This window comes from Pteropus vampyrus, unplaced genomic scaffold (assembly GCF_000151845.1).
Source record: "Pteropus vampyrus isolate Shadow unplaced genomic scaffold, Pvam_2.0 Scaffold148, whole genome shotgun sequence".
Classification (NCBI taxonomy): Eukaryota; Metazoa; Chordata; class Mammalia; order Chiroptera; family Pteropodidae; genus Pteropus; species Pteropus vampyrus.
In genome coordinates, this window is record NW_011888929.1 from 1,693,680 (window position 1) to 1,706,104 (window position 12,425).

Sequence of the window (12,425 nt, forward strand, 5' to 3'; positions counted from 1 at the left end):
ATCTGCAATTCTGTGCCTTCTTATTGGTGAATTCAATCCATTTACATTTGGGGTGTTTATTGAAATATGAAGTCTTCTTATAGCCATTTATAAGCCATTTATATTTTGCTTTCTGGTATCTCGGTGTTTCCATTGCTTCCTTGTCCTTGTGTTTCTGTTTTCTTTATTTTCGTTGGCTTTTGTGAGTTTTCCCTTTGATCCTTCTTGTTTTATGTTATATACTTCAGTTCTGAATCTTCTGTGTGTGGTTACCATTAAGAATATGAAAAGAATAGTTGTATATATACAGTCGTCCCTTTTCTTCTGTGTGTGCCTTATCTCCACTCTCCTTTGTGAATCTGGATCTTTGAATCCTCCCCTTTTCAGGCATTGTTGTCTATAGCAAATCTCTTCTTATTTTAAGCTTATAATGCCCTGTCCCTAGTAAGGGTTGCAATCTTCTGCTTTTATTAGCCTGCTAGTCACCTTACTCCTAATTATGCTTTTTGTTTGTGTGTGTGTGATTTTGTTTTAGGTGAGCTGACTTTTTTCAGTATTTCCTGTAGTGCAAGCCTAGTAGTGGAAAATTCTCTCAATTTTTGTATGTCTGGAAAGGTCTTTATTTCTCCTTCATATCTAAAGGAGAGCTTAATTGGATACATTATTCTTGGCTAGTAGTTCCTTTCATTTAATAGTTTTTATATTTGATTCCACTCCTTTCTGTTTTGTAAGGTTTGTGCTGAGAAGTCTGATGATAATCTAATGGGTTTTCCTTTATAAGTTATCGGCTTCTTTTCCCTGGCTTCCCTGAGAATTCTATCTTTGTCATTGATTTTTGATAATTTTAATATGATGTGTCTTCGTGAAGACCTTTTTAGGTTGAGATAATTGGGTGTTCTATTGGCTTCTTGAATTCCAAGCTCCAGCTCATTCCTTAGATTTGGGAAATTCTCATTAACTATTTGAAAATGCGTTCTAATCCCTGTTCCTTTTACTCCCCTTCTAGAATTCCCATTATTCTTATGTTTCCTCTCCTGATGATATCAGCTAGTCTTGAATTTCTCTTTCATTATTTTTCATTCTTCAGTTTCTCTCTTCTTCCTTCTGATTTATTTCTAGATTTCTGTCTTCGATATCACTGATCCTTTCCTTCATTTGGATGACTCTATTTTTCAAACTTGTTATTTCATTTTTCAACTCTTGCAGTATATTCTTTATCTCCAGAAGGTTTCCCCGGTTCTTTTTGAGGGTTTCAATCTCCTTGCTAAAGAACTCATTCTGCTCATTTAGTTGTTTTTTCAATTCCTGAAATTGTTGATAGACTTATTTCAGAACTCACTGAGATATTTCAGAGCTATCATCCTGAATTCTCTGTTATTTAAGTCACATATTTCTATGTCTGTAAGCTTATTTTCTGGAGATTTTTCTCTTTCTTTCTGAGATGCCATGTCACCTTGGTTGTTCATGATGTTTAATGAACTATTTCTCTGCCTGGGCATTCATGAAAGTGTGTTCTGTTTCCACCCCTCCCCCCGCCCCCGCCCGGAAAGAAGATTTGTTATATAATGGTCCCTAGCCTGTTGCAAATAAGATGTTTTTTCTTTGGGTTTCCAGTAGACGGCGTCTAAGCCTTTTGGATCTCTGCTTTATATAAAGTGTTAATAATGTCTTTTTTTTCCTTATAGGTGTTTAATCATGCTCACTACCCTCAGTCTCAGTTTTTGTCAGGGTTAGTGACAATTTCAGTAGCGTTTGCTCAGATTCCCCTGGGGCTCTGCGGCATTCTGTCTGGGAGGGTATGGGGGGAGGGGCCCTCCAGTTTTGCAACCACGCTGGTAAAAATCAACTGTTGTTTCTCTGCTATCCCCGCTTTTCTGCCATCCCTGTTTCTTTGCCTTCTGCCCTGATGATTGGGCACTGCTGCTCACCGCGTGGAGCTCAGAATACTCTCAGGCAAGGCTGTTCAGGGAACTCGCTGCTCTTTCTCTCCTCCTCCTCCTCCTACAGGGAGCTCTGGCTGCAAGAGAGGCAACTTCTTTGTTTCTTCTAGTCCACTGCCCAACACCTAGGGTTCTGACCTATACTAGCTCTTATGTGCAGATCCCACTCCCAGACATGTTGGTGTGAAGGTTGGGTGTTTTTTGTTGAGTTTTAGATGTTCAGCTTATTGTTGTTTCAAGTGGAGGAATCTGGGAATGTCTCTCACGCTGCCATGTTTAATTCAATCTCAAATAATTTCATAATCTCTATTATGTGTATTTATGAATTAGCCCCACCCCTAAAATAAAATTAAGGTCTAATGTGTTGGGTAAGTAGATTTTGTCAAGAAAAGATATATTTAAATATATCTGCTGACAAATTTTTTTTTTGTTTTTAGAAATAAAGAATAAAAATAAATAAATCATTAGCAGAAGCTTAATAATCCCTTTCTCAAATAATCATTACATTTTTGGTTTTTACGTGTGATTTTAGTCATCTAATTTCAAAGAAATGTATTGTTTTGAAGATTTTCATTAGCATAATGGCCCTGAGGAGATAATGTTAGCATTTATATTCTGTATTTTACATTTTAATGTTATATTGCAATCACTAAAATTTTATATATTTTTCTTTTGTCCTTTGAATTATTAACTTTCTGAGCCTGTTGCAATCCCACTAGGGCAGTATGCCCATGAAAAGTTTTTTTAAAATATTCTTTACTGATTAGGACAGTATCTAACATTCTCTCTTCTTAGTAGAAATTACTATAGTGTTTTAAACTGATTATTGCTCTTCTGAAATTTCTCTTCACTCTGGAAGCCTCCTGTGGTTTCAACGATATTCCATCTTCTTGTCTCCTATTCTTCTGTCATTCCTCCTCAGTATCCAGAGTGAGTTTATCTGTCTATATCTCCTGCCAGACCCTTGTCTGGGTGCTGGCATTTATCATCCACTTTCCAAACTACTCCCATGCAAGTCCTATAGACTACTTAACTTCAACATATCCAGCTGGATTCATCTTCAACCTCTTTCCTACTTCTCTTTATATTTTCTGTATCTCAAACTGCATCAGCACTTATGAATTGTAATAAATCTCCCACCATCAGTGTTCATAGAATTATTATTACAACCAATGCTTGTGTAGGATAAGGCTAGAACTCAATATCTTCAGGGGCTTTGTTTTAAGTAGTTTATGTCTCTTAACTCTAAAGTGAGAATATATCCCAGGAATATGTTAGCAGAATGACTAAAATTGTGTTTCGAATGTTCATTCATTCAACAATTTTTCAAAATGAAAATATTTTATGTTTAAACATTGTTCTAAATGCAATGTATGTTGAAGAAAATAGAAAAATATATATATTAGAAGTAGCTCTGTACTCAGAAAGCATACCAGAGGACCAACTAAGTGAATCAACTATGCTTTCATTTTTGTGCTTTTTTAAAAATGTAGTTGCATTGGTGAAATTAAAATTGAGTATCATTTTTTAAATTGTTTTTTTCTTTGCTTAGTATTGGAACTACAAATTGCATATCTATTTGCTGTTTTTAAATGGCATGTCAATTATTTTTCTGTCCTTTTGTAACAAGAACTATAAGCCTGTACTATTTGTCTTTTTTTTTTTATCTTGCAATGTCTATTGAATTTTCTAGAGTGAGAGTGAATCCAAGTTGTCACTATTCTCTTGAATATAGAAAATTAATGGGAAGACTTGTATATAGTATAGATTAATAATGATTATACACACATTATTTATTTCTAACTACTTAAAATGTCATAATAAATTTTCAGAAGAGCTGTATCTGCTTATGAAAAATGTAGAAAAGTTTCTGCCTGGGATTATGGGTGTGTACCACCTGTATAATACTCTTAGAAATATAAAAAATGATATAGAAAAAATAAAAGTACAGTTTTTTCATTTTGTCTTTTAGATGAGGAAGAGAGGTGTGTTTTTTTTACATATATATTTACCGTTTTATTTTTTTTAATTTTTTAATTAAACAGGTGTCCTAAATAAAACTTTTTTAATCAATATTTTTAAAGCAACATTTGTTCAATTAAATGCAGATGAATCAGAGGTAACGTATGAATATATCCACAATATGGTTCCAAAAATGAATGATAGCAAGATGATAGAAAATGTCAAATATCAAAATTCAGGTGTTCTTCAAATGCATATACGGGGAAAAAAATGTTATAATTTATGTGTTACATAAATACTTTAAATATTATTCTGAATAGAATGCTCTGGAAAGTATCAAAATAATCTTGAAATTTTAACACCTTATTATTTAAAGAAGATTATAGTTGAAAAAAAAAATGGTTTGAGTTGTATGGATTCAATTTAGCCATGACAAATCAACACTCAGGATCAACCGCTCCAGAATCTTTACCACTTTGTTCTGCTGTCCCTCATTGCCAATTCCCACTCTGTGTTTTCTTTTCTGCATTTTATTAATTCTTTCATTCTGAAATGCCAAAATTTGCTAAAGAATGTCATTTAACTCTCTTAATGAACTTCTATTTGGTCATGCCAAAAAATCATCTTCAGGAATCATCATGCATCTTTGGGAATCATTTCATTTATTTTCTGTAAGAGGCCTCATTCTTTATCATGGTTCTTCTAAGCTTTTTCTGTTGTCTTATATTTGTATTCACTAATTCATTTATTCAATCAATAAATATTTATTAATCACTATTTGTCAGATATTGTTCTAGATACAGTGGAAATAACACACACACACACAAAACAAATACAAAATGTGCTTTTTGACAAACTTATTTGTTCATGATATACATTGTTAATTTCTAAATTTGTTTTAGCATAGTTATAACAGATCCCATTCTCAGAGATTCTGATCAGGGAAAGGATCCAGGATATTTAGAAGTATTCTTTAGTTTTTCTGATGCACAACCAGTTTGGGGAACACAATGTAGAAGAGTAGAATGTGTTTCAATCTTGGAAGACAAATTTTGGAATCATGGACTTGGAGATGCTTCTTGAAGCTATATGACTATATGTAAAGCTGAGTGAAAAAGAAAGCACAAAGGGAGAAAAGACTCAGATAGAAGTTTGGACTATGTCTCTGACCTGGTCACAGGCTTAAAAGGAACAAAATATGAGGATGGTAACCTTTAGCATCAAATACCATAGAAAATTTGCACATAATTAAAAATAATTTGAATTGCCATTCAATGAGACCTTACTATGTACCAAATACTATGATGTCACATTAATATGTTTGATTCCTTTTTTAAATTTATTTTTATTGAAATATAGTTGACATACAATATTATATTAGTTTCAGTTACAAAACATGGAAATTCAATGTTTATATACCTAACAGTGTGATCACCATGACAAGTCTAGTAACATTTTATCACTGTACAAAGTTATCACAGTATTATTGACTATATTACCTTTGCTGTACATTACGCACCTGTGATTTATTTATTTTATAACTGGAAATTTATAACTCTTGCTTCTCTTCATCATTTTCACCAATCCCTCCACTCTCTTCCCCTCTGGCAACCATCAATTTGTTCTCTGTATGAATCTATTTCTGGGTGTTTTGATCTCATCGTTGTTGTTTATTTGTTTTGTTTTGTTTTTATAGATGTTACATATGGGTGAAATCCTATGATATTTGTCTATACATTTTGGATGTTAACCTCTTATGGATGTATCATTGGCAAATATCTTCTTCATTCAGTAGGTTATCTCTTCATTTGATTGGTGTCCTTCTCTGTGCAAAATCTTTTTTAATTTGATGTAGTTTGATTTGTTTATTTTTTTCTTTTGATTCCCTTGCCCAAGAAGTCATATCTATATATATAAAGAGAGCAATGTCCAAGAGTTTACTGCCTATGTTTTCTTCTGGGAGTTTTATGGTTTCAGGTCTTAAATTTAAGTCTTTAATCTATTTTGAGTTTATTCTTATATATAGTGTAAGAAAGTGGTCTAGTTTCACTTTTTTTTTGCACATATCTGTTCGGTTTTCTCAACACCATTTATTGAAGAGATTATCTTTACCCCATTATATATATCCTTGCCTCCTTTGTCTTAGATTAATTGACCACATATGTGTGGGCTCGTTTCTGGGTTCTCTATTCTGTTCCACTGTTCTATGCATCTGTTTCTATGCCAGTACAATGCCGTTTTGATCACTATACCGTGTAGTCTAGTTTGATATCAGGTAGCATGATGCCTCCAACTTTGTTCTTTCTCAAGATAGTTTTAGCTATTTGGGTCTTTTATGGTTCCATATACATTTTAGGAGTATTTATTCTAGTTCTGTGAAAAATATCATTGGTATTTTGATAAGGATTGTATTGAATCCATAGATTGCATTGAATCTGCTTCGGGTAGTATGGACATATTCATGATGTTAATTCTTTCTATTCATGAGCACAATATACACTTCCATTTATTTCTATCTTCTTCAATTTCTTTCTTCATTGTCTTGTAGTTTTCCAAATACTGGTCTTTTACCTCCTTGGTTAAATTTGTTCCTAAATATGTTATTATTTTTGATGCAATTGTAAATGAGATTGTTTTCTTAATTTCTCTTATAGTTAATTATTAGTGTATAAAAACGCAACAGATTTTTATATATTAATTTTGTATTCTGCAGTTTTATGGAATTTATATATTAGTCCTAATACTTGTTTGGTGAAGTCTTTAGGGTTTTCTACATACAGTATTATATCATCTGCAAACAGTGATGATTTTACTTCATTTTTCCAATTTGGATCACTTTTATTTATTTATTTACTTACTTACTTACTTACTTACTTATTTATTTATTTTGTCTGATTGGATAGGACTTACAATGCTATGCTGAATAAAAGTTGTGAGAGTGGGCATCCTTGTTTTGGTCCTAATCTTAGAAAAAAAGCTTTCAGCTTTTCACCATTGATATGTTAATGATGGGTTTGTCATATATCGCTTCTATTATATTGAGGTACATTCCCACTGTACCCACTTGTTGTGTTTATCATAAATGGATGTGAAATTCTGTCAAATGTTTTTACTGCATCTATTGAAATAATCGTGTGATTTTTATTCTTGGTTTTATTAATGTGGTTTATTACTTTTATTGATTTGCTGACATCGAACCATCCTTGAATCCTTGAAATAAATCCCACTTCATCATGATGTATGATTCTTTAAATGTATTATTGAATTCATTTTGCTAATATTTTGTTGAGAATTTTTACATCTATGTTCATCAGGAATATTGGTCTATCATTTTCTATTTTGATTGTGTCTTTGTCTGATATCTGTATCAGTATAATTCTGGTCTTGAATAATGAGTTTGGAAGTGTTCCTTCCTCTTCAGTGTTCCTTCCTATTCCCCTTTTAGAATAATTTGAGAAGGATAGATGTTCATTCTTTAAATATTTGCTAGAATTTACCTGTGGAGCAGTCTGGTCCTAGACTTTTGTTTGCTAGAAATTTTTTGATTACTGATTCAATTTTGTGTGAGTATTCAGGCTCCTCAGTTATTTTTCTAAAAATTTATCCATTTCTTGTAGGTTGTCCAGTATGTTGACTTATAATTGTTCATTTTTTTCTTATGACCTTTTCTATTTCTGTGGTTTAGGTTGTAATTACTCTTTCATTTCTGATTTTATTTATTTGGACTTTTTCTCTTTTTTTTTTCTTGATGAGTCTGGCTAAGAGTCAAAGAACTGACTCTTAGATTCATTTATCTTTTTAATTCTACTCTTAGTCTCTACTTTGATTATTTCTGCTCATGTCTTAACTATCCTTTCTTCTATTAACTTTCATTTTTGTTTGTTCTTCTTCTAATTCTTTTTGATGTAAAGTTAGATTGCTGATTTGGGATTTTTTTTTGCTTCAGGATGTAGGCCTATATTACTATAAAATTCCCTGTTATGATCAATATTACTGCATCCCTTATATTCTGAAAAGCTGTATTTACATTTTCATTTGTCGAGGTATTTCTTCATTTCCTTTTTGATTTCTTTATTTAGCCATTGGTTGTTTAGTAGCACTTTTTTAGTCTCTACATGTTCATGTTTTTCTTTAATTTTCTCTTTGTAAATGATCTATAATTTCACACAGTTGTGGTCAGAAAAGATGTTTGATATAATTTCAGTCTTCTTGAATTTATTGAGAACTGTTTTGTGGCCTAACATGTAATCTACCCTGGAAAATGTTACATTTTCACTTGAAAATAATATGTATTCTGCAGTTTTTAATGAAATGCTCAGTGTATATCTATTAAGTCTTATCTGGTCTAATGTGTCATTTAAGGCCAATGTTTCCTACTGATTTTTTGTCTGGACAATCTATCCCCTCATGTAAGTGGAGTATTAAGGTACTCTACTATTATTTTAATGATTTTAATGTCTCCCTTTATGACAGCTAATATTTGCTTTATATATTTAGATAATTCTATATGGATGCATATCCATGAATGTTATATACTATTTTTGAACTGACCCCTTTATTACTGTACAATGTACTTCTTTTTCTCTTTTTTCAGTATGTTTTAATGTATATTTTATCATATATGTGTATTGTTCCCCCAGCTTTCTTTTTGTTTCTATTAGCATGGAAGACCTTTCCATCCTTTCACTTTTAGTCTGTGTGCTACTTTAGATCTTTTGTCTTTTGTAGGCTACATATACTTGGGGCTTATTTTTTTTATCCATTCACCAGGGTATTTGATTGGAGCATTTAGTTTATTGATATTTATTGTAGTTATTGATAGGTATGTACTTATTGCTCTTTTGTTAATTGGTTTTTGATTGTTTTTCTATTCTTTTGTTCCTTTCGTCTTTTTGGCCTCTTCTCTCATGGTCTGCTATTTTTCCTTAGTGTTATATTTGGGTTCCTTACTCTTTATTTTTTGTGTGTATATTGTAGGTTTTTGATTTGTGGTTACCATGAGATTAATATATATCAACCTATATAAACAGTTTATTTTAGCAGTTTATTTTAAGCTGATAAATGTTTAAGTTCAAATGCATTCTAAAAGTGCTACATTTTTATTCTCTGCTCTCACTTATGTATTTGGTTTCATATTTTATTTAGATATTTTCTGTTTTGTGCCCACCTGACTACTTATTGCAGGTATAGTTGATTTTGCTACTTTTGTCTTATAATTTTATGCTAGCTTTTTAGATGATTGATCTACTGTCTTTACTATAAATGTGCCTTTACCAAAGAGATTTTTTTTTCTTTCATATATTTTCTCACTTCTAACTATAGCCTTTCTTTTCCACTTAAAGAATACCCTTTAACATATCTTATAAAGCCAGTTTAGTGGTGATGAACTCCTTTAGTTTTTGCTCATCTGGGAGACTCTTTAACTCTCCTTCAGTTCTGAAGGATAACTTTGCTTGGTAGAGTATTTCAGATTTTAGGTTCTTTTCTTTCAGCACTTTAAATATATCCTGCCACTTTCTTAGGCCTGCAAAATTTATGCTGAAAAATGAGCACATAGCCTTATGAGAGTTTCCCTTGCATGTAAATATTTGTTTTTCTCTGCTACCTTCAAGATTCACTATCTTTAACTTTTGCCATTTTAATTATAGTATGTCTTGGTGTAGACTTGTTTGGATTCATATTGTTTGGGACTGTCTGAGCTTCCTAAACCTAGATGTGCATTTCCTTCCTTAAGTTAGAAAGTTTTCTGCCATTATTTCTTAAAATAACTTTTTTCTCCTTTCTCTCTCTCTTCCTTTTCTGGTATCTTCATAATGTGAATGTTAGTATGCTTGATGATGTCCCAGAGGTCCCTTAAACTATTCTCATATTCTTAAATTCTTTTGCTTTTTGCTCTTCTGGTTGGGTGATTCCACTATTCTGCCTTCCAGGTTGCTAACCTATGTTTCTATATTACCTAATCTGCTATTGATTCCTTCTAGTGCATTTTTCTCATTTCAGTTATTGTATTTTTTTTTGTTTTTAGCTTCGATTGGTTCCTTTTTATATTTTCTGACACTTTGTTAAAGTTCTTTTTGTGTTTCTTGATTCTTCTCCCAAGTTTGGTGAGCATCCTTATAACCATTACTTTGATTTATTTTTTTTTAACTAGAAAAGTTAACTTATTTTTTTACTTGGAACATATTCCTTTTTCTCCTCATTATGTATGACTTTTTTCTGTTTGTTGCTATAATATAGAAAAAACAGTTACCTCTCCTGATCTTGAAAAAGTAGCCTGTGTAGGAGCGACCTCTGTGTAGACTGCATGTACTAGGTGGAACCCAAGCAAGCTTATGTGGCACACGGGGGTGGGGTGAGGAGGGGACAGGGGTGGTGTCTTGGAAGTTTAGCTGGCTAGAGCTGGGACAGGCACAAACTGAGGTGTCTCAGGGTGTGTAGTGTTGGGGATTCCTGGCAAGTTGACTGGCTGAGCCTGGTGAGGGATATTGACTGAGGTGACCCTGGGCATGCTGTGGAGGCCTTGCAGACCAACTAGAGAGCTTGGACTGAGATCTCTCCTGTGCTATCTATGTGGAGAGGAAACATAAACAATGGCACTTGCTGACACCTTTAATCCCAGAGATTCCCGCAGTTCCCCTGCTGTTTGGCAACTGTCTTGTGGTTAGTAAATGGATTTTTTAACATATAGTCTAGATGCCCTCTTAATTGTTACTTTTTTGCTGTGCCTCAAGGCAGGCTAGTCTGCCTGTGTGCCTGCCCCTCAGTGATTTTCCTACTTCCTGCAGGTTGCCCCATTGGAGTGTGGGCCTGGTAGTTAGTGCATCTCTATCTCTACTACCCTTCTCTAAGCGGTCCCTCTCTCTCTTTTATTTGTGTGTGTGTGTGTGTGTGTGTGTGTGTGTGTGTGCGCGCGCGCACAGATCCTATTCAGTCAGCCCCAAGTCCTTCTTCAGAAGGAATTGCTATATATGTAGATGTATATGTGGTGTGTCTGTAGGAGGATGTAAGTTTGGGGTCTTTTTACAGTATCATCATAGACCAGACTCCCTAACATATTAAGTTCTACCACAGTTGTATAGGCAATTAAGCTTTACATGAATTAAGTAACTTGCCCCAGTTCTACAGTATTAAGGCTAGGATTTGACCCTATCTGCTACACTCTCATTGTATTGGTTATTCGAACATCATTCTTTTCAAAGGTTTTAGCCCATAATAGAAATGAGTAGATTTTTAGTCAAAAGAAAAAGAAACAATTAATAGAGTGAAGTTCCAAAGAAGAGAGTAGAAAAAGCATTAAGATTTGAATAGTGAGTCTTATTTAAGAAGGTCACTTTTTTCATAAAGAGCTTGTATGAGGATATATTGAAAATGTACTTTAAAAATGTATTTGTAGGGGTAAAATGTATACAGGTGTAAAATATACTTCTTATAATGTAGCAAAGGTGGAGAGGAGGAGAGAAATCATGAAGATGAAGCAAGGTTTTGAGACAAAAGATTAGAAATTTAAGGAAGTTCAAATCAACCCTAGTCTTTTTAAAAAATGAGGAAAAGTGGAGGTGCTGAGACAGGTAAGAGACAGGTTTTGGACAAAGAATTTTGGATATTCTTAGTAAGTTTCTATCCTTCATTATACTCCAACAACTGCCACTTCTACCTTCACTTCTACCCACCACACACATACGCATATATGTACCTAGAGACTAACATGATTCTCATTGGTTCATTATTCTTGCAGTCTGATTTCCATATGGAATTGTATATCTTTTAATCTGATCTCATTTCTCATCTAGACACACTCCTGAAACATTTTACCTCTGAAAATCAAAGTCACTAGCAAAACTCTTAAACTCTGAACCTCTTCTCTCAATATTCCCTTAAACTTCACATTCTAATTGAAATCTGGTACTCTCTTAAGCATATGTTTTCCTTGGAGCCCTCAATCTTTTAATTTTACTATCATTATCATCATTACATTGTTAAACATTCTTGTCTTACTCTGTTAAGAGGTATCCCTCAAAAAAACTCTGCCATGGAGCTGGGAGAAATGTCCTCTTTATTTCTTGCTCTTTGAGGATTATTCTTTCTCCTTCTCTCTTAAGGAAAAAAAAAAAAAAAAAGCTTTCAATGTCATGACAGCAGACAACACTATGCATTACTCATGATTATAGTCAACTTCCAACTCCTCTCCTACTCCCCTCATATATTAAAGATTTAAGCACCTGGCTCACTGTTATTTTTTCCAAAAATACTCTTGTCATAATTATTAATGATTTAAATATTCATATACTAATCTTTTCAATATCCAGCCCTATTAGTACCTTGTTGTACCTTATTCTCTCTTTTAATCATCTTATCCTTCAAATTTTCTCAGAAATTTTATTTCCATTGTCATATTCTAGATGTTGTCATTACCAATAACCTTAATCACTTTCTAACCACACTCTCCTGTTATTTTTTCAAATCATACACTCTAGTGTTTCAGTTTCAACAATCTTTTCCTCCACTGGAATCTACAATCCATTGCTCCTAACACTTTTTCACTAT